The sequence below is a fragment of the Puma concolor genome, chromosome A1 (assembly GCF_028749965.1).
Source record: "Puma concolor isolate L17-30 chromosome A1, mPumCon1.1.hap2, whole genome shotgun sequence".
Lineage (NCBI taxonomy): Eukaryota > Metazoa > Chordata > Mammalia > Carnivora > Felidae > Puma > Puma concolor.
The window spans coordinates 56,232,450-56,259,002 of record NC_141667.1 but is presented as its reverse complement, the minus strand read 5'-3'; the positions used below and the strand labels follow the sequence as shown (position 1 = coordinate 56,259,002).

General features: G+C 36.1%; 1 long non-coding RNA gene and 1 pseudogene across 1 annotated transcript in view; one reads left to right on the top strand and one right to left on the bottom strand.

Moving 5' to 3' along the window:
• LOC147584172 (uncharacterized) overlaps positions 1-26,553 on the bottom strand; it is a 437,695-nt gene that overhangs the window by 155,871 nt on the left and 255,271 nt on the right. The gene's annotated exons all lie outside the window — the stretch shown is intronic.
• LOC147584173 (large ribosomal subunit protein eL20 pseudogene) overlaps positions 6,409-26,553 on the top strand; it is a 98,001-nt pseudogene continuing 77,856 nt past the window's right edge.

Genomic DNA, 26,553 nt, shown 5'->3' with positions numbered 1-26,553 from the left:
GCGGGGCTCGAACTCACGGACCGCGAGATCGTGACCTGGCTGAAGTCGGACGCTTAACCGACTGCGCCACCCAGGCGCCCCTGTAAATAATTTTTTTAAAGGGCCTGTCACATAATAAAGCACTAGATAATTTTTTAATATAATAACTATTATTATTAGCCATAGGATATTAAAAATTTGAATATTGAGAGACAGATTCTTTTGTAATGTATTCACTATTTAGACTTCATCCACCTAGATTCTGATAATACATTAAAAAACTAATTACCCTGAGATATTTAGGTAGATACCTAAAACACTGGAAAAAGACATTAGCTATACAATCACATTTGTTCCAATAAACATCATCCATATTACAAGTGAAAACATCTGTATACTAAGTGCTTAATATAAACCCAACACAGTGCTCAGCATTGTAAGCTCTATAAACAGCATTTGACTTAGGTGGTCCTTAGCCTTGGGAACATAGTTGTAAGTACAAAACAAAACTAAAAATGTTCTGAGTTCTTTTACTTTTTAAAGAATCATATTATTAAAAAAATCATATTGTATATGAATCGATAACAATTATTGATTCTTTGCCTTCTGGTCTTTTGAGTTTTTCACATCAACTTCCATCCTTGTAAACCCAAACACTTCTTTTTTCTCATTTGAATGTTGCAACAGAAAATTGTATTCCTTGTCTGTATGAATTTACTCCAAATTTATAATACCCAACCTTACCTATAGCTTTACTCCTGCTAAGACTGTTCCAGATATAGTAACTTTTTCCAACTTAGTCATCCAACCACCTTCACTGCCAACAGATGGTATCAATTAATTTTCTATTAAATTCACTGTCTCCCATTGACTTACAAATTTGCAAATCTAAGGAGCAGTTTTTAGCCATTATTTAACACAGTTAGTTGTCAGTCATTTTCTCCTTAAAACTCTCCTCCCTAGTATCTTTTGAAGCTACGCTCTTTAATTTTGTCTCCAGGATCTCAATGTTCCTTCCGTGCATGCTGCCTTCCTTTTCTCCTCCGCTCTGGTTCTTCATTCTTTCAACTTTTACCCATTACATATTTTTCTGAGGTTTGTTTTGGATTCTTATACCTCGTTTACTCTCTACTGATTCCTAAAGAGTTTTAACTCAGTTCTGTACAGTGACAACTTCCATATCTGTATCTCCCACTCTGACCTCTTAGGCTACAAACTAGATTTCCTGTTGCTCAAAAAGTTTTATCTTAAAACTCGTTTTTGTCCCCAATTCTAATTGTTTCCCTTGAAACTTAGTCTTTTTGTCTATAGTATCACTGGTAACTTTTATTATTTTCCTTTGGATTTTCAAACCTAGAAGTGTGGATATTACCTATTTTCTGACCATCTATATCTAAAGAGTAGTAAGGGCTCACTGATAAAATAAACTTTAAGCAGAGATTTGACTGAAAATGAAAGGAAGCAATGCTGATATCTGGGGTGAAGTATTTTAGCCAGAGAGAGAGGAGAAGAACAAAGGATCTGAGGCATTGGTGAACTTGGTGTGCTTAAGGAATACCAAGGAAGTTAGTGTGTCCAGAGAAGTGGTGACAGATACATTCTCAGAAAAGAAAAGAAAATCCACAGAAAACTTCCAATATTTCACACCTGTCCATTTTCTGCCTGAGGCTGAGAAACAGAATGGCTGCAAATGGGCATGTATTCACATAATCACTTCTCTTTCATTTGTGCCTTTCTTACCAGGTAACTTAGAATGCCTTTGTTAAAAACAACAACAAAAATTTCAGTGTAATGTCTCTATTACACCAACAGTGTAAACAGTAGTATGTTAATAGTGAAGAGTTATTTTTTTCCAGTCTTCAGATGCAAACTAAGTGTAGAATTGGGAATATCTGAAGTTGAGTATGGCAGTGCTAAAGTGTGTGACATGATCTACAAGGAACATTAATAGATGAAGATTATTCCTCATGAACTTGCATTTCTCCTTTTGAAACTGTATGAAGGAAACCTCATTTAAAATGGGGTCAGGAGACCAGAGGGCAAGTTCTCACTCCCTAGCAACTCATCACCAGTTGCAGACCCCAACTAGAAGAGATAATAACTTACACTCTGAACAGGAAGAAATCTACTTTGCTCCTTCAGCAGGAAGAATTTTTCCATGGCCAGTAACAAGTCAGCCAATAAGAAAACACCACAAAGAAGCCAGCAAACAACTCACCACTCTGAGTTCTCTCTTTCCTCCAATGGACTTCTGTTCAAAGTAGCCCCTTCCAACTTCGTTATATCTATAAATTAATATTCCTATTTGATCTCTGAATTTCCTATGCTTTGCCATAGCTTGTATGGGCCCAAATTGCAATTTCTATGCTGTTCCTGAATAAACCTACTTCCTGGAAAAATAATTGGCTGTTTTATTCTTCAGGGCAAGTAACACTTGGTGTCAAAGAATTCGGATCCAGGGAAGACACTCAACAACTCTGAGGCTGGTGAACAAATAGGCGCCAGTACCCACTGAACCTACTGAGTTCACTGTTTTCTTATTGATCCTGGAGTTTGAGGATAAATTTTATCCTGGATTTGAGCTCCACTACCTTTGCATTTTGAGTTTTGTCTTTATTTAGGATCTGTTTAAAGACTTTGTCCTTTCTGTTTTTGTGAAGGCTCAGTCCTTTCTGGTGAGTACTCATTTGTTTTTCGGAACCTCCAATTTTGAGTAATGGGAACCCAAGCTTCTAAATTCTCTCAGTAGAGCCCCACTTCAGGGACTCTGGCTGATTTTATGTTTGAAAACTCTGGTTCCTCCTCATGCACATTTTTAATTGAGTAAACCATCTTGGTTAAAGAAAATTTATAACTTCAAGAGCCATTATGGGAAACTTGCAACCTCCAAAACTTGTTTTCCTTCAGACTAGATTACAAAGCTCCATCTCCAAAATTAAAACAAACAAACAAATAAACCAGAATAGGTTTAATTGGCATGGAGAAGCATCCAAAAGGTTTCAAAATTCCAAAATAGTTTCACTGAAAGATTCCTTGCAAAAGGCTAATGAAAAATTAAAGGGATAAAAGGTACCTAACACTAAAGACTATAAGACTGATGCTATGACTGCAGTAACTCCTACTCTTCCCCTCCATCTTCCTTTGAGTACTCATTCTAGTAATCCTTTGTCTGAATTGCCTTTCCACTCTAAAGAGTCTATTAAACAGTTACCTTTTAAAGTAACTCAACCCGAAGCCTCAGGCAATCCTCAGGTACCTTTTCTCTTTGTCAAAGGCCAAACTAATGGTCATACTTAAAGAATCTCTTTAACCCAGGGAGGATCCTCAAAAGTTTTGGTAAACGGATTATCTCCTGAGCCCAGTCAAGAGAGGGACAATTTCATATTGTCCCTAACCAAATCCAGACCAATTGGCTATTGAACCTTTCTCTTTCAGGGATAGCTATTGCCTTCTTGTTTGTTGCATTTTACAAATTTTGCTTGCTTTCTGCCTGCCTGGGACTTGCAGGTTATTGATTCTTGCGGCTATCTTAGGGAGTGACTCTAGGTCTTAGGAAGCTCATTTTTTGCACCCTCTTAAGGAAGTCTTTTGGATCCATGGTGTTGTTTAAGGCTGCCAAAAATATTAACAGTTTCTCCTGACTGAAATCTGACAAGATATTTATTTATTTATTTATTTATTTATTTATTTATTTATTTAAACATTTATTCATTTTTGAGAGTGAGAGAGACAGAGCATGAGCAGAGGAGGGGCAGAGAGAGAGGAAGACACAGAATCCGAAGCAGGCTCCAGCCTCTGAGCTGTCAGCACAGGGCCTGATGCAGGGCTTGAACTCACGGACTGTGAGATCATGACCTGAGCTGAAGTCAGACACTTAAGTGACTGAGCCATGCAGGCACCCCTGAGATATTTAAAATTATTTAGCAAAATTATGACCAGAAATTTGGTCAGATTGTAATATGATATTCAGCACCTCATAGGAATGTTTTTAAGGCCTTCTCCTCTAAATGTACCCAGAGGGAAAGAAAAACATTCTAACATCAGTGGATGAGTGTGTCAGTCCTTTGATATTAGTTAGATGGCAACCCGTTTTTGAGCAATTAAAAATAGATGTCTTTGTTTTCCAAATGAAGTATTTTCAAGATCACTGGTGTGGCTCCTGAAACAATTCAAAGTCCACCAATCTTTCTTACCAATCCCAAACTTCGTCTATTCATCTCAAAATATTGTCCTTAGGGAACCCAAATCTTAAAGAAACTTGCATTTTTTCCCCCTGTGCCTTTAAGATGTAAAAGGTCTACCTGGGGTCCCCTCCAGAATGCTTATTCAGACCATCTCTTTGATATGCAAATTGCAGGGAGGTAATTCTTATCAGAAGCAGAAATAAAGAAGGATAGGTCACTTTAATAGATCCAACTTGTCCTATAACTAATGAGTTGTGTATTAGTATACCTAATTCATTGCAGTAATTTAAAATGGAAGCTACAAATTCTCTACATCTGTATATATGTTCACTTGTGCGTGTGCATGTGTGTGCACACACGTGTGTGTATGTGTGTGTTTTGTAGATGTGTGACATTGTCCACTTCTGGATAGTAATGCCAAAATTAATTTGTAAAAGAGCTCTGTTTAATTGGCTTAAAGAAAAATGCTTATATAAATTAAATTCTGAGGCATATGATAGAAACTTAATCCATGTGAATTTCAGGTTGCAAGATCTGGGAAAATATTTGATATTAAAACTGGTTTGCGTTTGTGGGTTTTAATTAAAACCAACATGTCTTTAGAGTTATTGGCATTAAATATAATACTGTGATTCTACCTAGGCTAATTAAAGGTCAAGTGAGTTCATGTCATATCTTATAGAATTTGTCAGCCAAAAGATAAGATAATGGTTAGCTGTTTGGTATGTCATGAAATTCACAGGACTAATCTAGACATAATTACTATGCACAAGAGAATTAAACAGACACAAGATAAAAGTTTATAAATAAACTTTTCAACAATAACTATGTCTATTTAAATCATTTCCCTAAATATTTTTGTTAACTTAAAACCATTTATTTACTAAGTAAGTTAGATGATGGATAGTCATTAAATATCCAGTTCATTTCCAAATAAGATATAACATTAATTACTGAACATGGGTTTATCTACTTTGAGCTGCTTATTACAGAGAAACTCAAAGATACTTAGATTTCTTAATACTACAATGAAAAATGAAAAAAAAAAACAAGTTATAAATTTGCCAATCTAAAGAATTTTGGTAAAACAAATAGTTGATAGTTAATTCTTAGTTTTCACTAAAAATTAAGGTATCTAAGATGTAAAAAATTCTAATAAATGGGATTGGGAAGAGGAAGATGGCAGAGTAGAAGGATTCTAAGCTCATCTTGCCCATGGACAACCCAGATAACAACTTGCATCAGTGAAACTAAGAAAGTAACCCAAAGACTGACAGAACAGACTTTCCACAGTTAACTATAGAGAGGGAGCCATACCAGAAAGGGTAGGAGAGGCACAAATGTGATCTGGAACCAAACCCCCAGAAAGATTAACCAGAAAAGGGAGGGAGCACAGAAGAGGGAGTGAAACAAACCCCACATTAGGCACCTTAGGCATGGGGAACCTACACTGAGAAGACAAGTCCCAATGATATTTGGATTTGAAAATCATGGGGTGCCTGGGTGGCTCAGTCAGTTAAGGGTCCGACTTCGGCTCAGGTCATGATCTCTCAGTCCATGAGTTCGAGCCCTGTGTCGGGCTCTGTGCTGACAGCTCAGAGCCTGGAGCCTGTTTTGGTCTGTGTCTCCCTCTCTCTCTGCCCCTCCCCCGTTCATGCTCTGTCTCTCTGTGTCTCAAAAATAAATAAATGTTAAAAAAAAATTTGAAAATCAGTGGGATTTAACTTTACATATTTTTACAAACAGTGAAACTTACCTCTGGGTACTTTAAAAATCAGTGGGCTTAGCTCAGAGAGCTAGAGAGTTATAGTCCTTGCCCTGATTGAGCCAGCATAATAAACAACACCAGTGAGATACAGTATAGAACCAACAGTATGAAAAGCACCTGGGGTACAGGTGATGGAGGTTTATTTACTAATCTCAGAATGTGTGTTGAAGAGATAGGTATCTTTAGAAAACTTCTCCAAGAACGAAGAGCTGGGGGGCACTGTTTATCTAGTCCCCCCCTCCCTCCAATAACCTAACATTTTCAGGAAGCAGCACACCCTCCACCTATCTTGCTAACAGTGTGTACTCTATCCCAATGGTCTGAAAATCTGCCCCATCCAACCTGCCCCATTGAACAAACATCCCTCCAAAGCAGCTCTTACCTTGACACATCCTGCAAGCAGCTCTGGCAAGGACCAGCACCATTCTAAAGTGACTTGTGCCCTGAGAAGAGGGAAAGATAACCACCCACACCAGTATGACTGCAGCCCCGGCAGATAGATTTAAGGCAGGCATCTGGTCTAACTGCCAGCCTTGCCCACCAACAAAAGCCTCTCAGAAGACAGGCAAGGAGGGCACACTGCAGTTTAGAGTGTGCATACCAGCAGACAAGCTGAAGGCAGGTATCTGGTCTGACACTCATACCACCCAACTACAAGCCTACAATAGCCCCCATATTGGCTCCTTCACAACATAGGAACCAAACCCTGGACAGTGCATCTTCAGTAGCCAAAGGGGGCCAACACAGTCAACTGGATGGAAAGCAAATGAGGCTTGGCCACAGCAGTAAGGTGCAAGCAACAAATACAGGAGATACCCTTGAAGAACCTGATTCTGGTAAACAGGGGACATTGTGCTACAGGGCATCAGGGGATCTCTTCTTCATCAGGCCAACACTTTCAAGAGAATGAGAGGTTGAGAATTCTTTGGGCCAAAAGAAAAGACCATAATCCCATAATCAGGAGTAAGAAAATTATTAAAGGGAAAAAAATCACAGGTAGATGCAAACATAATAAAGAAATATTAATTACTTACAAAACCAGTATGAACGTTAAAGCACAAAAGCAGTAAAATCAATTATACCTATAAAAATCACTCAAGAGATTAACAAAATAAAAGGATGTAAAGTATGACATCATATATATATAAAATGTGTGGTGGGAGGAGTAAAACTTTAGTGTTGTTAGAATGGGTTCAAACTTAAGCAACCACCGACTTAAAATAGAATGCTATATGCATAGGATATTGTGTATGAACATAATGATAACCATGGATAAATAATCTGTAACAAATACACAAAAAACAAAGAAAAAGGAATCCAAGCATATCCCTAAAGAAAGCCATCAAACCACAAAGGAAGAGAGTAAGAGAAGATAAAGGAACAGAGAAGAACTATGAAAACTGAAAAACAAATAACACAAGACAATAGCTACATACCTATCAATAATTATATTAAATGCAAATGGACTAAATGCTCTAATCAAAAGACATAAGGTGACTGAATGCATAAAAAAACAAGACCACTCTATATGCTACCTATAATAGATTCACTACAGACCTAAAGACACATGCAGATTTGTAGTGAAGGGACAGAAAAACAGTTATCATGCAAATGAAGGTGAAAGAAATCAAGAGTAGCAATACTTACATCAGACAAAATACACTTTAAATCAAAGACTAAAAAGAGACAAAGAAGGAAACTATACAATAATAAAAGGACCAATCCAACAAGAGGATATAACAATTGTAGATATTTAAGCACCAAACATACAGAACCCAATACATAAAGCAACTATTAACAAATATAAAGAAGAGGGGCGCCTGGGTGGCGCAGTCGGTTAAGCGTCCGACTTCAGCCAGGTCACGATCTCGCGGTCCGTGAGTTCGAGCCCCGCGTCGGGCTCTGGGCTGATGGCTCAGAGCCTGGGGCCTGTTTCCGATTCTGTGTCTCCCTCTCTCTCTGCCCCTCGCCCGTTCATGCTCTGTCTCTCTCTGTCCCAAAAATAAATAAACGTTGAAAAAAAAAAATTAAAAAAAAAAAAAAAAAACAAATATAAAGAAGAAACTGAGTGTAATATGATAATAATTGGGGACTTTAACATCTCACATCAATGAATAGATCATCTAAATAGAAAATCAACAAGAAAACAGTGGCTTTGAATGACGTACTGGACCAAATGACCCTAAGAGAGATGTTCAGAATATTCCACCCTAAAACAGGAGAACACACATTCTTTTCAAGAGCACATGGAACATTCTCCAGAAAAGATCAATGTGAGGCCACAAAACAAGTCTCAAAAAGACTGAAATCCTATCATGCATCTTTTCCAATCAGAATGGTATGAAACTAGAAATCAATCACAAGAAAAAGTCTCAAAAGAATACAAATACATAGAGGCTAATTAACATGCTACTAAAATGAATGGGCCAGGGTGCCTGTATGGCTCAGTCAGTTGAGTGACCGACTTCGGCTCAGGTCATGATCTCACAGTCTGTGAGTTTGAGCCCCACGTCGGGCTCTGTGCTGACAGCTCAGAGCCTGGAAACTGCTTCAGATTCTGTGTCTCCCTCTCTCTCTGCCCCTCCCCTGCTCACGCTGTGTCTCTCTCTCTATGTCAAAAATAAATAAACATTAAAAAAATTTTTTTTAATTAATGGGCCAACCTAAAAATAAAAAAGGAAATTAAAAAAATATATATGCAGACAAATAAAAATGAAAACACAATGATCCAAATCTTTGGGATGCAGCAAAACTTGTTCTTAGAAGGAGGTTTATAGCAATACAGGCCTACCTCAAGAGACAAGAAAAAAGAGAGAGAGAGGACTCAAATAAATAAAATAGAAAATGAAGGAGGAGAAATAGTAACTCACAACACAGAAAAACAAGAGTATGAGAAAATATTTTGAAAAATTATATACTAACAAATTGGAACAACCCAAGGAAATGGATAAATTCCTAGAAACACATAACCTTCCAAAACTGAATCAGGAAGAAATAGAAAATTTGAACAGACTAACTACTAGCAATGAAATTGAATCAGTAATAAAAAAACTCCCAACAAACAAAAGTCCAGGATTAGATGGCTTCACAGGTGAATTCTACCAAATATTTAAAGAAGGGTTAATACCTATGATTCTCAAATTATTCCAAAAAATAGAAGAGAAAGGAAAGCTTCCAAATTCATTCTACAAGGCCATCATTACCCTGATACTAATACCAGGTAAAGACATTACGAGAGAGAGAGAGAGAGAGAGAGAGAGAGAGAGAGAGAGAGAGAGAGAACAAATGAACTTGGGGCACCTGGGTGGTTCAGCTGGTTAAGCATCTGACTTCGGCTCATGATCTCACAGTTTGTGAGTTTAAGCCCCACATCAGTCTCTCTGCTGTCAATACAGAGCCTGTTTGGGATCCTCTATCTCCCTCTCTCTCTGCCCCTCCCTGCCTGTGCTCTCTCCCTCTCAAAAACAAATAAATATTAAAAAAGAGAGAGATAACTACAGACCAATATCTGTGATGAACATACATGCAAAAATCCTCAGGAAAATATTAGCAAAGTAAATCCAACAGTACACTAAAAAGTCATTTCCCACAATCAAGTGGGATTTATTCCAGGACTGCAAGGGTGGTTCAATCAATCAATGTGATACATCACATCAACATAAGGATAAAAACAACATAATCATTTCAATATATGCAGAAAAAGTATCTGATGAAGTACAGTGTACATACATGATGAAAACCTTCAAAGAAGTAGGTTTAAAGGCAACATACTTTAACATAATAAAAACCTTTCATGAAAAACATACAGCTGACTTCATACTCCATGGGGAAAAACAGAGATTTTCCTCTAAGACCAGGAGCAAGACAAACATGTTTTCTCTCACCACTTTTATATAACATAGCACTGGAAGTCCTATATGCAATGATGACACAAGAACAAGAAATAAGGGGTATTTCTACTGATAAATGAAAAGTTAAACTGTCACAATTTACAGATGGCATAATACTATACATGTAAAACCCTAAAATCTCCACCAAAAAACTACTAGAACTGATAAATGAATTTTAAAGTCAAAGGATACAAAATTAATACATAGATATCTGATGCATATCTGTACACTAATAATGAAATAGCAGGAAGAAAAATAAAGAAAACAATCCCATTTATAACTATATCAAAAATAATGACATACCTAGAAATAAACTTAACTAAAGATGTGCAAGACCTGTACTCTGGAAACTATAAAACTGATGAAAGATTAAAGATTACACAAACAAATGGAAAGATAGTCCATTCCCACATATTGGAAAAACCAATATTGTTAAAATATCCTTCCACCCAAGCCAATATACAAATTTAATGCAATCACTGTTAAAATGCCAACAACATATTTCCCAGAACTTGAACAAATTTTCCTAAGTTTGTAAGAAACCACAAAGACCCCAAATAACCAAAGTAGTGTTGAAAAAGAACAAAGGTAGAGGTATCATAATCCCAAATTTCAAGATATACTACAAAGATGTAGTAATCAAAACAGTATGGTACTGGCACACACAAATGGACACATAGACATAGAAACATAGAATAGAGAATCTAGAAATAAATCCACGCTTAAATCATCAATTAATCTATGACAAAGGAGGCAAGAATACACAATGGGGGAACACAGCCTCTGCAACAGAGGATACTGGTAAAACAGAACAGCTACATACAAAAGAATGAAACTAGACTATCTTCTTATAGATACACAAAAATAAACTCAAAGTGGATTAAAAGCTTAAATGTAAAATGTGAAATCATAAAAATCCTAAAAGAACACATGGGCAGTAATTTCTTTGACATCAACTGTAGGAATATTTTTCTAAATACGTCTCCTCAGATGGTGGAGGGGGGGACAAAATTAAACTACTAGGACTATAGCAAAATACAAAGCTTTTGTACAGCAAACAAAACCATCAACAAAACAAAAAGGCTACCTACTGAATGGCGGAAGATATTTATAAATGATATATTGGATAAGGGGTTAAAATCCAAAATATATAAATAGCTCATACAGCTGAACACCAAAACAAATAGTCCAATTTAAAAAATGGGCAGAGGACATGAATAGCCATTTTTCCAAAGAAGATATACAGATGGACAACAGACATATGAAAAGATGCTCAACACCACTAATCATCAGAGAAATGCAAATTAAAACCATAATGAGATATCACTTTATACTTGTCAGAATGGCTAAGATGAAAAACTTAAGAAATAACAAGTATTGGTGAGGATATGGAGTAAAAGGAACCTTTATGCACTGTTGATGAAAATGCAAATTGGTATAGCCACTATGGAAAACAGTATGAAAGTTCTTCAAAAAATTATGACTCACTGATTCCACTACTGGGTATTTACCCATAGAAAATGAAAACACTAATCCAAAAAGATAAATGCACCTCTATGTTTATTGCAACATTATTTACAACACCTAAGATATGAAAACAACCCAATGTCCATTGAAATAAGAATAGAGATTTTTTTTTTTTTTTTGGGGGGGAGGGAAAATGTCATTTTGTTCTAAAGTGAGACTGGTTGTTTAAAAAGAAAAAAAAAATAGGACAAAATCTAAACGTAATAAAGAAGTTGTAACAAGTTTGTGTAAAGGCAACTTAGGAAAGGAATTTTATGCATATTAAAGGTAAATGAATGTGAAGTTTTGTTTTTTTTTTCAACTTTTTTTTTTTTTATTTTTTTTTTTTTATTTATTTTTGGGACAGAGAGAGACAGAGCATGAACGGGGGAGGGGCAGAGAGAGAGGGAGACACAGAATCGGAAACAGGCTCCAGGCTCTGAGCCATCAGCCCAGAGCCCGACGCGGGGCTCGAACTCACGGACCGCGAGATCGTGACTTGGCTGAAGTCGGACGCTTAACCGACTGCGCCACCCAGGCGCCCCTGAAGTTTTCTTTTTAAATAAGCTTTAATATCAATGCTGTACTTATGTAAAACTAAATCTGAATTTTCTTTCATCTGCTGAAATGACAAGTTTTTACAGATGATTCATCTGATCAAAAGAAAACAAAAAAACAAAAAAGAAAGGTTTTCTTTAGCTTTTATGTGATATTTTAATCAAAATAATGCCCTGTGTTTGCTGTCTTTATCGGGTGTTTGATTATTTATAAACCTAGTACTCTTCATATTAAAAGAGCTACATTTTGCTCAGAACCATGCAACCTTCTATATTTTCCCATGGAGTCTTTAGTTGTCACTACAGTTAAATGAGTAACTACATATTGTTTCACAGTTAACCAGGCTCCTATTTGACCAAGGGTTTTAAAATCTTTTGATATTTATAACAAACTTCCCCAAATGAAATTCTAAATGAACTCTTCTTTCACCTTGAACTGGCTTTGAGATTTCCAAAGAGTGCCTGGGACATCCCCAAAAATAGATATTCTCTTCTTACGAAAAGGGAGATGTTAAACTAATTGGGCTAATTTGAGTTAAATTACATGAGAAACACCATAAAATAAAAATACTAAGCCCTCCTTTTGTTGCATTTCTGTAGATATGTGGTATAAGTGCTCTAAAAATTCTTCTGTGAAATTCTCACAGATCTGATATGTCCCAGCATAATGTTGTCAGTCATAATTCTCATTATTATCTTAAAGTGTTGCATGTTACAGAAATAACCAAATTTCCTTGTCAATTTCATTATAATGAACTCTCATCAGATCTTTAACAATGAGCATCTTTAAGTCTTTCATAGATCATTATTGTTTTATTCTGATGCTTTTACAACAGTGTTCTTGCAAAAATGATTCATTTTAAGGAAATTCATGGAAAAGACGTTCAGCAAACTCACGTTTCTGATAACTTTAATATCATAAAACTTAAGTGTATAAGAAATTCCAGAACTAGTGGAAAAAGTGTATTCAAGCAAATAAAATATCACATGGGACTGAATGAACTAAGGAGGCTGATTATAATTTTTATGACTCTTAGTTTGAACACTGCAGATTCCTTGATGCTTTGGTTTGGGGGGTTTTGTTTTTGTTTTTGTTTTCAGATTGAAGGAAACCCTTTCCTTAAGCTATCTAGGACTTACAGCAATTTGATAAAGTATATTCTTGTAAAGAAAGATGAAAACATTTCCTTTTTCTCTCTGAACCCTCCAGAATACTTTTGAGTATTCTTTTCTTGGCAATACAGTTAGTTATTTGCATAAGTTCAATAATAGCTCGCCTTGTAGAAGGACAGAAGTGGAAACATTGGCTGCATTACCAAGGCTTTGACAGAAATGGTAATGCAGGTAAATCTGATGACCAATCTTTGGCTTGGTTTTCTGTCCTTAGAGGCTTTAAGTGTTCATCCTGAGACTCCTTATGGAAAATTCCAGCAAAGGAGTCTTAGAAAGAGTTTACATGGTCAGTAACTATTTTTGCTATACTTATGTGAATAATCAGGCCAAATTTAATGCAAACAAATTAGTTTTATTGTGACTATATTTGGTAAAAAATGAATATATGTGGAGAGAGAAAAACTATGTTTTCACTTTGGTTCATGCTAGATTTTAATCCTATGAATTTTCTTTGATGTTGTGTTACAATACCTGTAAACCAGACTGGATCTGTACTCCAGTTTCCTTAACTATCTATGATTTTCTAAACTAACATTTCCAATTTTCTCTCATCCTTCGGATTTGGAAGCACTAAGAACAAAGACTGCCCTTGAATCTCCCTGGAAGGTACTATACCAGGTCCTCCTCAATACCCAGACGGCAGCCAGACTTTAGGGACTTGAGCCTTGAGTACTTATCTCACAGCTGAAGGAAGCTGTGCCTGACATATGGTCCTGTGCAGATCTTGGTGACTTCCAAATCAAATTTATAAAGAAGAAAAGTAGCTAATTTTGAGGTAGACTGCCTCCTCCCAAAACAATGGATCAAGACATCCTAATTTAGGGGCATGTGGGTGGCTTAGTCAGGTTAAGCATCCAACTTCAGCTCAGGTCACATTCTCACAGCTCGTGAGTTAGAGCCACATGTTGGGCTTTGTGCTGACAGCTCAGAACTTGGATCCTACTTTGGATTCTGTGTCTTCATCCCTTTCTGCCCCTCCCCTGATTGCGCGCGCGCTCTCTCTCTCTCTTTCAAAAATAAACATAAAAAAAAAAAAAAAAGGTTTAAGGCTTCCTACTTTAACTAAACACGAAACACTTTTCTTCTTTTTTTTTACTCTAGTATTGGCTTAGAACAATAATGCTATGATCTGAATCTCCCAGGCTATTGCTAACAGGGGTAACTTTTCTGACTGTTTTATCTACCACCAGAAACTCCAATCTCTTCATGATGTTAGAGATACCTTAGTCTTACCCATAACCAATTTCTCTTATGATCTATTTCCCTGCACTCAAGCAAGAGAAATACAAACAGACTAACTCTTCATCGCAAAGCTTTTGGAAAAGACCACTTTAAGATGAGATAGTACCTCACAGAATGTCATCCCAATTCCTCTGATCCCTGTTTTGAAAAGGCCAATCAAGAAATTCCAAATAATGGATCTATCAATTACCAGATCTTAGCTGGAGTCTCTGTGCTTCACCTGGTTTCATTTTTATCCACAGTGAATTGTATTTTCAATAGGCATGTGAAAGTTTAGATAGGTGTTTAGATAGAAGGAATGAGTCTAACACAAATCGTGCATGTGTGAATCACACATATTTGTGAAAATCTCTATTGTTGGGTCAGACATGATGTTAAATATTGATTTTATTTCCATAGGATGAAGTAATGTCATGAGGATAATCAATCACACTTTCTAAATTTCTAAGCAAATTGATATTTATCTATTATACTTATATTCCTCCAGACACCTAGGGGCTATAGTTATGGAACAATGGAGGTTTGGAGAGGGAGTCTCCCCAGTGAATGGGGTTAAATTCATTAAACAAGGAAGCCATTAGACCAGTAGCTCTAATGCTGTGATGGCTTTAAAAAATAAGTAAGTAAGCAAATAAATAAATAAAAATCTAAGCCTATAAATGCCTCCAGGTCATAAAATTTAAACCTAAAGACAACCAATTACAGTCAACTTGGCTTTAAGCTATAGTCAATCAATAATTTCCTTACTTTACTTCCATCTTCTCTCCATAGCAATCTCTCCCAGAGCAGCTGCCCATGGAGAGCTGTTAATCACTTCCAGTTTGGCACAGCCCTTTTCAAATAGATTTTTGCTTTAAAAAAGTACTTTAAAAATGTAACATATCTTAGTTTATCTTTTTAAAAAGATATTTATTTATTTTGAGAGAGAGAGAGAGAGAGAGAGAGAGAGAGAGAGAGAGAATGCAAGTGGGAGGTGGGGGAAGGATCCCAAGCAGGCTCTACGCTGTAGTGTAGACACCAGGAGCCACCTCACAAGCCATGAGATCAAGAACTGAGCTGAAATCAAGAGTCAGACACTTAACTAATGGAGCCATCCAGGCATCTCATGCTTTAGTTTATTTTTAACAGTGGTAAATCTTTCATGTAAGCTTTCAAAGTGGGTATAAGCTAAGAGTGCTAAACTTTGATTCATCATATAATCACACTTAAGAATTATAGTTGCAAGAGAGTCAGAAATATAGAAAGAGAAGTATCGATGTAAAATAACAACAAAACAAAAAAGCAGAGAAAGACAAATACTGTATGATCTCTTATAAGCCAAATTGTAAAAAAATAAAAATTTAAAAATTAAAAGAAAAACACACAAGTTAATAGATAAAGGGGGAAGGTTGGTACTTCACAGAGTTGAGGGATCAGGGTTAAGAGAAATGAATGAACTGATGTGTTTTTAAGTCTAAATAAACTGAATTATATCTATCTATATCTATATCTATATCTATATCTGTATCTATATCTATACAAACACACATTATACATATACATACATACATATACATACACATTATACATACATTATACATATACATAAATTATATATATATATACATATACATACATATTTATGCACACACATATACACATATATAGAACACATAAAATATATAATATATATTATATTGATAATATAGTATGTAATATAGTATATATTATATTTATAATATAGTATAATATATATAAGTTAATTATAGTTGCATGAGAATAAGGAATATGGTAAAAGAGAAAGAATCTGAGGTAAAAGGAAATATCCCTTGATATTTCCAAGGATATTCCTTCTGCCATGTCCTAAGCTACATCAATTTGACAATACTTTCTCTAGATGATAATACAGCAGAAGCCTAAGCAAAGCCATCATTGAAAATTTCTTCACTTATATTGTTGAGCTGTCTTCATGCACTGTTCCTTGATGGCTATGAATGGAAAACAATCCTTGCTATGTTAGATCACAACAAATTCCTAGTTGTTATAGGGAATGAGTTCAGCCTTTTAGCCCCCTACTATAACCTGAATAACTTCATCGGAAAATGTTCTCTGTTGACTACAGAGGCAATAACAAATGTCATTTCATTATTTGATAGCAAAACCCATAGTTATTTGCCCATAGTGTTTTACATCCTCACAATAACACAATACTTTTCATACCATAAACAATCCACTGTTTAGTATGTAATACACAAGAGGATAAGCTACAGCAATATGCATGTCCATGTATATACACATTTCATTTCTAGAGCTAGCGTGTCCCCAAGAGTTGCTCAAGGTAGGGATAAGGACAGCCCCAAACTTTTAAACTTCCCATTTGTGTAATGCAATAAGATGATCTTAAAATTGCTAACACCCTGCCCAGGGATGTTCCATCACTGCTAACCTGCCTACAACTTAGTAAATTATGAATCTGAAGAGATTACAACTGTCATCTTCATCTCTTACACTGGCAAAAGATTCATATTTCAAATCCGGGCTATCTTTGCATATGATTTGGTGTTATATTGTCCTGCCACCAACTAATCATGATTTGGAAAGATGATGAGTTGTCCAAACGCAAACATGCATTTTCCTCTTATCACAGCAGCACAGTTCACTTTAACAGAGTTAAAGGAGCATCAGCATTTCCATTATAAACTCGCGACTTCAAGAGGTTATATGTGTTGTGAAAGTTCACGGTAAGAAGAAATTTGTCAATGCAGTGTGTTCTGGAATACTTAATAATAAAACTATACTAAAAATCTTAAACCTGAAATTGTGTCTTTTAAATATATTTTTGACTTAAAATTCAGTAAGTGATTATTTCCATCTTACAAATGGTATTGCTTTCCCTCATCACAAAACATTAAATCATGTATGAAAAGAGGCTTTGGGATAAACTAACATTGGGCAACAAATGAAAGTTAAACATTCTACTTTCTTATTTTACATGGCCCAGATGTGAACAAAGCACTGTATCCTCCTGACGACAGTAGATATTCTGGGAGGAGTCCATGATCTATGGTGGCCAATCAGAATAAAGCCCATGAATTTGGGAATGAGTCCAGCAAGGTATCCATTTTTACTGCCAGACATGAACTTTAGACAAATTGATGCTGGGGCTTCTTTAGACACCTTTACACCAAGAGAGTAGAGTATGGAACTGACAGATGTGACTATGTGCAGCTGTTGAGGTAGGCAGCACAGGTGGAATATATACCAGAGAAAATTCAGTTCTAATGACATTATCTGAGCCCCTAACACAGTTGTTTTCTGAATTCAGCCTTATCCATGGATGTTTTAGTTACATGATCTGATAAATTCTTTCTCTCTCTCTTTCTCTTCCGTTAAGCCACCACAGTTAGGCTTTTCCGTGACTTAAAGCTAAATGCCCCTAAATTGATACAGCCTCCTAATCCATCTATTCCATCTGGGCTCTAGGCTCTTTAATCAATCCAGTGCTTTCTTACCAGACTGCTCTTCCTTGAAACATACTTCATCATGTTATTGTTTAAAAACAAGTGGGGGAAAATGTGCCACTCCTAGCGATGCCCATCACATCAAGTCCAACACCAGAATCTGAAATCTGAAGGCTTCCTTTGTATATCACAAAATACACAAGTTCATCCACAATATATATATTCCAATGAAACTAGTTAAACACTGCTTCTTCCTCTCCTGTCATGTTTTAACTCCATGTCGCTATTCATGATATTTCCTGTTCCTGGGATGACTTTCTTTATCCTCCCAACATAGGGAAATCTCTCTTAAATTTCAAGGATCTTAGTATCTTCCAAACCTTTCTTAGATACTGTCTAATTTCAATTGTCTACCTATAGTCTGGCACTATCTTGGCACTATCTCCGTACCTTTCCAGATAATGGTTTTCCCGAATTCAGTGAAAGTTGTAATAATTAATTTAAATCCCTATACTCGGGAGGACTCACTGGCTATGGTTAATAGGATTGACCTTAAACAAGAGAGGAAAACATTGTATGAGGGTTTCAGGATGTTTCAAGGAAACCAGGGAAGGTGTGACAATCACGATGAAGGCACTCCTCAAACCTCGTATTCTCTTTGTGCAACTACTTGATACTCTAATTTTTAGACTCTCTGTCCCTCCTTCTTCCCTCTCCTTCCTTTTTTTGTCCTCTGTTCTATTCCATTATACTCTCTCACTTCTCTCCCCTCTCTCTCACATCCATCTTTCTCTTTCCCCACTGACATTCTGACCTTTTTCGGTTGCCTGCTGGACTACAGTCCACCCATAAGAATAACTGACTACTAGTAAACCCCAAATGCCAAATTCCTGACATACAATTAATGTTGCTGTTTTTGAGTCAAACACCATTGGTTCAGTCAGACATAGACATAGGAGGAGATTTTGTAAAAACAGCCACAATCTTTCAAGTTACAGAAGTGACTTTGGAGGAAAAAAACCAGTGAAGTAGACACTCCCATATATGTCCACTACAATTTCACACAAAATTAGCATATTATTTTAATGCATATTATTGATAGGAGTTTCACAAACGATATAGGGGGTGATTTAAACCCTAAAGAGTTAGAGTCATAAAACTAGATAGAAAAGTCTAGACAAATGGATGAGAAATGGATGATTAATTTGAAGGAGACATATGAGTCTTTCAATGGTCAATTAACACTAGCATCGATGACTTTAGGGTCAGAATGGCATACACAGTTAAAGATGGCACACTTTCCATGTTTGTAAATTTAAAAATGTTCTGAGGTCTTTCAATAAAGATGGAGTAACAGAAACTGGACAGGGACTCTCCATCCTGAAACAAACAACAACGTTAGACAAAATGTATTTTAAGATTATTTTGAAGACACTGGACAGCAGGAAACAGAGCACAGTAATCCTTGAGACCAAAGAGTAAAAGAACTTAGCCATACAATTGTACCAGCATGTACTACTTGAAGTTCTCAGGCCATGACATCGGGATGGGTAAAGAAGTTGAATCACGAGAGCTGTTCAATGATCTTCTGTTGTTTCTAATTCTGACTGTCTACATACAATACAAGACATGAAGTTGAGAGTTTGGGAAGACCAAGGTAGCTAGAGTTTACAAGGGAGAGTACAGGAATTACATAAGAGAGAACTCTGGAAATTTCACAGGTTAGGAAGAATACCTTTCCAGCCATAGTGGAAAACCTCATAATTAATGAGGCACTGAGCAGAGTATCAGAAGTCTTGCCTCAGTCCTGGATAATAAATTTAAAAGGATTTGAATACGACAAAGTATGTTCACTGACTACTACAGAATTCAATTAGAAATCGACAATTAAAAACATATTTACACAATCCCCAAATATGTCAAAACTAAATAATACATTTCTATAAAAGAAGAAATCCATCAAAGAAGAAATCAAAAGAGAAACTGGAAAATAATTTGAATAAAAATAAAAGCACAGCATATTAAAATATATGGAATGCAGTTAAAAACAGTTCTTAGAGGGAAGCTGATAAGACTAACCACCTGTGTTAGGAAAAAAAAGAAAGGTCTCAAATAACACTGATTTCAAACTTAAGAAACTAAACAAAACAAAAAAAAAGGAAGAAGAAAAAATTACCTCCCAAAAAGAAATTAATGAAGATTAAAGGAGAAAACAATAAAACAGAAATCAGAAAAGTATAAGGGTGCCTGCTGGGTGGCTCAGTGGGTTAGGTGTCCAACTCTTGGTTTTGGCTCATGTCATGATCTCATGGTTTGTGAGTTACAGCCCTGCATTGGGCTCTGTGCTGACAGCATCGAGCCTGCTTGACATTCTCTCTCTCTACCCCCCCCCCTGCCACCTCTCTCTCTCTCGCTGCCTCTTCCCTACTCACTCTCTTTCCCAAAAATAAATGAAGTGGAAAAAAAAAAAAGAAATCAGAATAGCATATAGAAAAATCAATAAAACCAAAAGCCAGTTCTTTGAAAGATCAATAAAATTAATAAATCTTTAGAGTAATCAAGGAAAAAGGGAGATGATACTAATTAGTAGTATCAGCAATAAGAAGAATGGCATCACCACAGATTCTACAGTTTTAAAGGAATAAGGGAATATAATTAATTTCTCAATGCCAATAAATTCAACAATTCAGATAGGGGACCAGTTAACTTTCCCTGCTCCCCCAGGACCAAGGTTGACACAGCAGAATCACCACAGTCAGCCACAAGCCCATTCTAGGCACATCTTCTTGCCACTTGAGCAAAGGACACAAGGAAATACCATACCAGACATAAGGCAGAGTCAATAAGCAAGTGGAAATGAGCTAAGAGAAGTTAGTTTTTCTGTGACAATGAAGGTACTGAAACTTCAAACATGGGGTAGGGAGGATGAAGATTAGAGAAGGATCTCTTTCAGTTATATTAAACCATTAATAGCCAAGTGAGAAGTTTTGAAAGTTCAAAGCCTTGACATGGTATGAAAGGGTCAAACATTTATAAATTTTGAAGAAAATTAATAGCCATGATGGGTTTTCTTAAGTAAATGGTAAGCTTCAGAGGGAGAAAATCAATAGTTATTTTTTTTTTAAGTCTGCTTTGAAAATATCAGACCAGTATTTTTTTCTAATGATTGAACAATTTCATTGTAACATTATTAGTGGCTGGTACTGATGAGAAAAAAAGACACTGGAGGGCAGAATGTATCTGAAGTAGGAGAAACATTATAGCTACATAGTAGCAACAAAGTATCAGTACTACCCAGGTAAGTTCATCATATACCTCTTCCTCATTGGGGAGTTTTGTTCACAGTGGATACTTGGCCATGGTTGGAGATGTTTGTGGTTGCCATGTACCAGGGATGTACAGGCATCTAGGGATGCTATTAAACTTCCTACAGTGTACAGGATACCACCACCACCAAAAGAATGATCTGGCCCAAATTGTCAATATTGCCAAGGTTGAGAATCCCTGTTTTTTGTTTGTTTGTTTTTTGTTGTTGTTGTTGCTGACTTTTTTGTTTGTTTGTTTTTTTAGTATGTATTTCCTCAACCTCCATATACCAGGTACCATTCCAGCTAGGGGAAGAAACAACAACAACAAAAAAAAAAAACAAATAAACTCATTGTTGGGAAAGGTCATTTAAAGACATCCCTGCCAGTTGACCCAAGAGCTGGCCCTGGGCACTCAGAGACATCTCACCCCCACCCAGTCCTTTGAATGTGTGTTCCATTCGCCTTTCCTACTCTCAGAGGCTTCACCAGGGATAAAGCCTTGAGATACTGATGTGGTGCTAAGAACACCTGCATGGTATACAAGAATGAACTTTGGTGAATATGTGCATGCATCCACTCACCTTGCCCAAGATAAGCAGCATTGTATGGAGCGTTTGTGTTTATTTGGGAAATATAACCATCCTCAAGATAACCATTCCATCCATTGGAAACTTGTGTAACATATTTTATCCTTAAATTAACCAAATAATACCCTCTGGCAACATTTTCTCATTATCTATGATGTATACTCATGCTATTGTGTACCATACAGCTTGCACACCTGGTCAGGGGGCCCTGATGACGAATGGTGGGGTTCTAGATTAGAGTGTCAAAACCGAAAGATCTGGTCAAACTATTGTTTTTCTGATGGTGACAGTGCAATTCCATGGAGCCAAGAGTTACTCACATGACAGATGTGTACTTAGCACATATGCTCACTACTTATGCATATTGTTTTCTACATAGCCCTATAGATTTGTAGAGAATGAAAAATGAAAGGAAATATAGAGATAAGCTTTAAGAAAATGAAATTTTATATTTTGATTAATTATCATCAGAGTCAATAATAATGAGGGAAAATGGCTTATTTGACCTGAGCAGATGAATGAGATAGATTAGGAATGAGATCACTGGACTGCTGTTAAGAAAAGAGAAAATGCTGGGGCGCCTGGGTGGCGCAGTCGGTTAAGCGTCCGACTTCAGCCAGGTCACGATCTCACGGTCCGTGAGTTCGAGCCCCGCATCAGGCTCTGGGCTGATGGCTCAGAGCCTGGAGCCTGTTTCCGATTCTGTGTCTCCCTCTCTCTCTGCTCCTCCCCCGTTCATGCTCTGTCTCTCTCTGTCCCAAAAATAAATAAACGTTGAAAAAAAAATTTTTTTAAAGAAAAGAGAAAATGCTTATCTGTCTTGAAATAAAGACTATACATTTGAATAGTACATAAGTATATATGTTAAAGTTATTAATAAAAGCACTGTTATAGAGACAGAGCTCAGAAAAGAATGAGCAGAATGATTAAAAGTGCTAGAGGTAATAATATCTAGAGTTAAGCTTGTATTGCATTTCTGAGAAAGGAAAAATGAAACTAACCATAATCTAAGTAAACATATATAAACATATTAATTAGAGATAAATTAAAATTAAATAGAATTAATTAAATAGAGATAAATGGAAAAAGAAAATGACTTATGAAGAATACAGAAAGTTCCCTTTTTGCCAAAAACTTCAGTCTTTTCCATATTTACAAAATAAATATGGTTGTAAATGGCTGAGGGCAGATGAGTTACAAACATTAAACACGAACAAGCAAACAAACAACAATAAAATTAACCCATTAGAAAAAAAAAAAAAAAAAGAGGATAAAGCCTAAGATTACTTGCAGTCTTTTTTCTGAGGAAATAACCTAGCAAGTTTTAGGGAAATATTTATTTAAGGAATGAACCAGGAGTGTAAGAAAAGCCCAGAAAGTAGAAGATGAGAAAGGTCGTCTGAAAAGTAGCAGCAGTAAAGGGCTATGCAGAGTGTAGACATCTGTAAAACACACAATAAAGAAAATAGACAAAGTACAAGGGAATGTAATGAAATACTGAAGATGGAAAAACAAAGAAGGAATCTCAGAGATTAAAAAAAGGGAAGTTCATAAAATAAGCACATCACTGTAATAAATAGTAATAATTCATCTTTGAGGGATATTTGCCATATTCATGAAAAAGGAGGGAGGGAGGGAGGGAGGGAGGGAGGGAGGGAGGGAGGGAGGGAAGGAAGGAAGGAAGGAAGGAAGGAAGGAAGGAAGGAAGGAAGGAAGAGAGGGAAGGAAGGCAGGCAGCCAGGAAGGAAGGAAGGAAGGAAGGCAGGAAGGAGGGAAGGAAAGAAGGCAGGAAGGCAGGAAGGCAGGAAGGCAGGAAGGCAGGAAGGAAGGAAGGAAGGAAGGAAGGAAGGAAGGAAGAGAGGGAAGGAAGGGTGGGGGGGAGGGAGGATGGAGAAGCAGATCAAAACACCAGTCCTGAAAAATGACCTCACTAGAGAATATGTCCCCATCTCCTCCCTCTGTGAAGAAGGCCTCCTGGCCAAAGCAAATCTTACAATTCAATAGTATGTTGGTAATTAGTTGAAATGTTTAATTTAACGGTTTAGTAAATTCAGCGAATAGTTTATCTCAAGTGTGTGATTAAGTTATTCTTGAGGAAATTCCTTTTTTTCTGTTGTTCCAAATCTCAATTAAGATTTCTAACATGGTATTCTTTGTTCCAAAAATATCCTAATCCAAAAGAGAAATAAGATGGATCTACATCTTAATCCTTGTTTGAAAATGTCCCATAGATGAATCAAAATCTAACTGCACAAAAATACAAAGCAGATAAGTACAAAGAGCAGCAAAAAATTGTTATAAAATCTTTGACTAAGAAAGGTCTAATATTACATAAATCCAGGAGACCTATAAAAGGATAAATTTGTATACTTAATATTTTTAAAATTTCCATTCATAAGAAATGAAGTAATCTTAAAGTAAGTTACCTTAAAGTAAACAGATAAATGACAATTGGAGGGAAATATATATAATGAGTGTGATACACAGTAGCCTAATCTCTTAATACTTAAAGAGGTTTAAATAATCAGTTAAAAAATTAGAAAAAACAGGAAGATAAAAATAGACAATTTCATGGAAAAGTATATATAAACAGCTATTAAGTACCTGGATTAATATTTAGACTCCTTCATTGTGAAATACAAATACACTAAGATATTAAAATTCAAATTAAAAATACACTGATATTGAAATTAAAATTAAAAATACACTAACATAGCATTTTCGTTTAGCAAACTGGCAAATATCAAAAGATGGGTAACAATTTGTTAGTGAGATTAGAGAAAGAAACAAGTACTCTCATATATGTTAATGTTAATATAATTATTAAAATGTATTTACAGTCCATGTAAACTTTGGCACCACAATTCCAATAGGAAATTATTCTACAGATTATCATGAACTATGAAGAGGCTGAGGCTTTCTCCTACTTTTGAATTAACAATTAACCTGTCACAGTTTCACAGATGTTGGCAGAAGATTGGAGACTCCTGAGCCAGAAATGAACTTTATCACTTACGGGATAGGAAGCATCCTGAGCTATATGTTCTTATTGGTTCCCTTTGCCCTTTCAAGTCCCACAAAGATAACAGGGAAGGGGCAAGATGGATGTTGCCTGCATTAAGGGTTTGCATCACAGCTGAGGAACCATGAGCTTAGGAATCTGAATCTTTATGCTGACAAATAACTAAACATGCTCTCCTTCCACAAAGAGACACCATCTCTCTCTTCCATGGTTATTTGCCACACAAACCTCTTTGATGAGACAGTCCCAAATAAAATAGCAGTTAGTGCCTTTGTTCACAAGATACACACAAAAGTAATCGATCCATGGAATATAGCTTCCTAACACAGATATTTCACGCAAAGTTTGGAGTTGGAGTATTTTCCCTGTAGCTCTGTAAAATAGCAAACTGTTAGAAATATATAAAATACCCATTAACTACTAGACCTACTAGTAAGCTTATATATGCTGATACATGAATGTATAATAAAGGCAGGAAAGTAGTATATCTATTTTTCAAGTTGTACTTCCTAGAACCTAAATTCACTCATATAATGAATGAAAAAAAATGGTAAAAGCATTGCATCTAGGGGGGAAAAACTGCATAGTTGGGGGTGTGTGGAAAAGAAAATTAATTTTTATGGTATGTTTTTGTGCCTTTTGAATTTTGTCACATTTATCTATTCAGAAAATTTATTATTTTTGTAGAAATATATTCAAATTTACTAGTCCATTCTTGACCCTGAACTCATGCCCAGGTAGGTCTCCACTGTGCCATATTTTTATTCCTAACTGATAGAGAGTAAAATGAAAGAGGTTCCTAAACCACTCAGTATAAATTAGAGTCCCTACCAACATTATTTTCAATATCAGTACCCCAGTTTTATTCCTATAAAACATCATAAATGTAAATAATCTATCTGGGTGCTATATGTTTTTATTTTGCTCCATAATAAAGAACACTGTAATCTCTACTCTCTAGCCTATGGTAAAAGTCCTTTATAAAAATTATCTAGCCCACAGTAAAAGTCCACTATAAAAATTAGAGGAACTTAATTAATTAAGACAACACACTAAACATTAAAGTCTAACATACGACTACTATTTTCTTGTACAATTTTAAGAAGAGATTGATAAGATTAATGGAGGGGGTTAAAGAGCTTAATACATTGGGGTGCCTGGGTGGCTCAGTTGGTTAAATGTCCAACATCAGTTCAGGTCATGATCACGCAGTTTGTGAGTTCGAGCCCTGTGTTGGGCTCTGTGCTGATAGCTCAGAACCTGGAGCCTGCTTAGGATTCTGTGTCTCCTCCTGTCTCTCTCTGTCTCTCAATAATAAATAAACATTATTTTTTTTTTAATAACAGGAATTACCATTAAAATTTTTTTAAAAAGTGTACTTTGGTACAAATTTTCATTAGGAATTACCCCAATCCCAAGGAGTGATAATGATATCTTATATTAATGTACTGATGTGAATTAGAACAATAGATTCCCATTACTTAGATGCCTCTTGCTATGGAGCAGAAATCAGCTGACTATAGCCTAGAGGTCAAATATGGCCCATTATCTCTTCTGTAAATAAAGTTTTACTGGAACACAGCCACGCTCACTCATTTACATTTACTCATTTACATTTACTCACTCTATGACTGCTGTCACACTACACTGCAAAAGCAGAGTTGAGTGGTTGCAACAGAGATTACAAAGCCTAAAATATTTACTATCTGGCTGTTTACAGAAAAAAAAAAAAATGCTGACTGCTGTTCTAGAGGTCTTCGTGGAGCTCCAAATAATGGTGAGAGCAGATGCTGTCACCAACATTACAAAGAAATTGAATAACCATCAGCACTGGGATAAAAATTATTCAAAGTCTTTTGTCTGGATAGGAAAAGAATACAATCTTTATATGAAAATT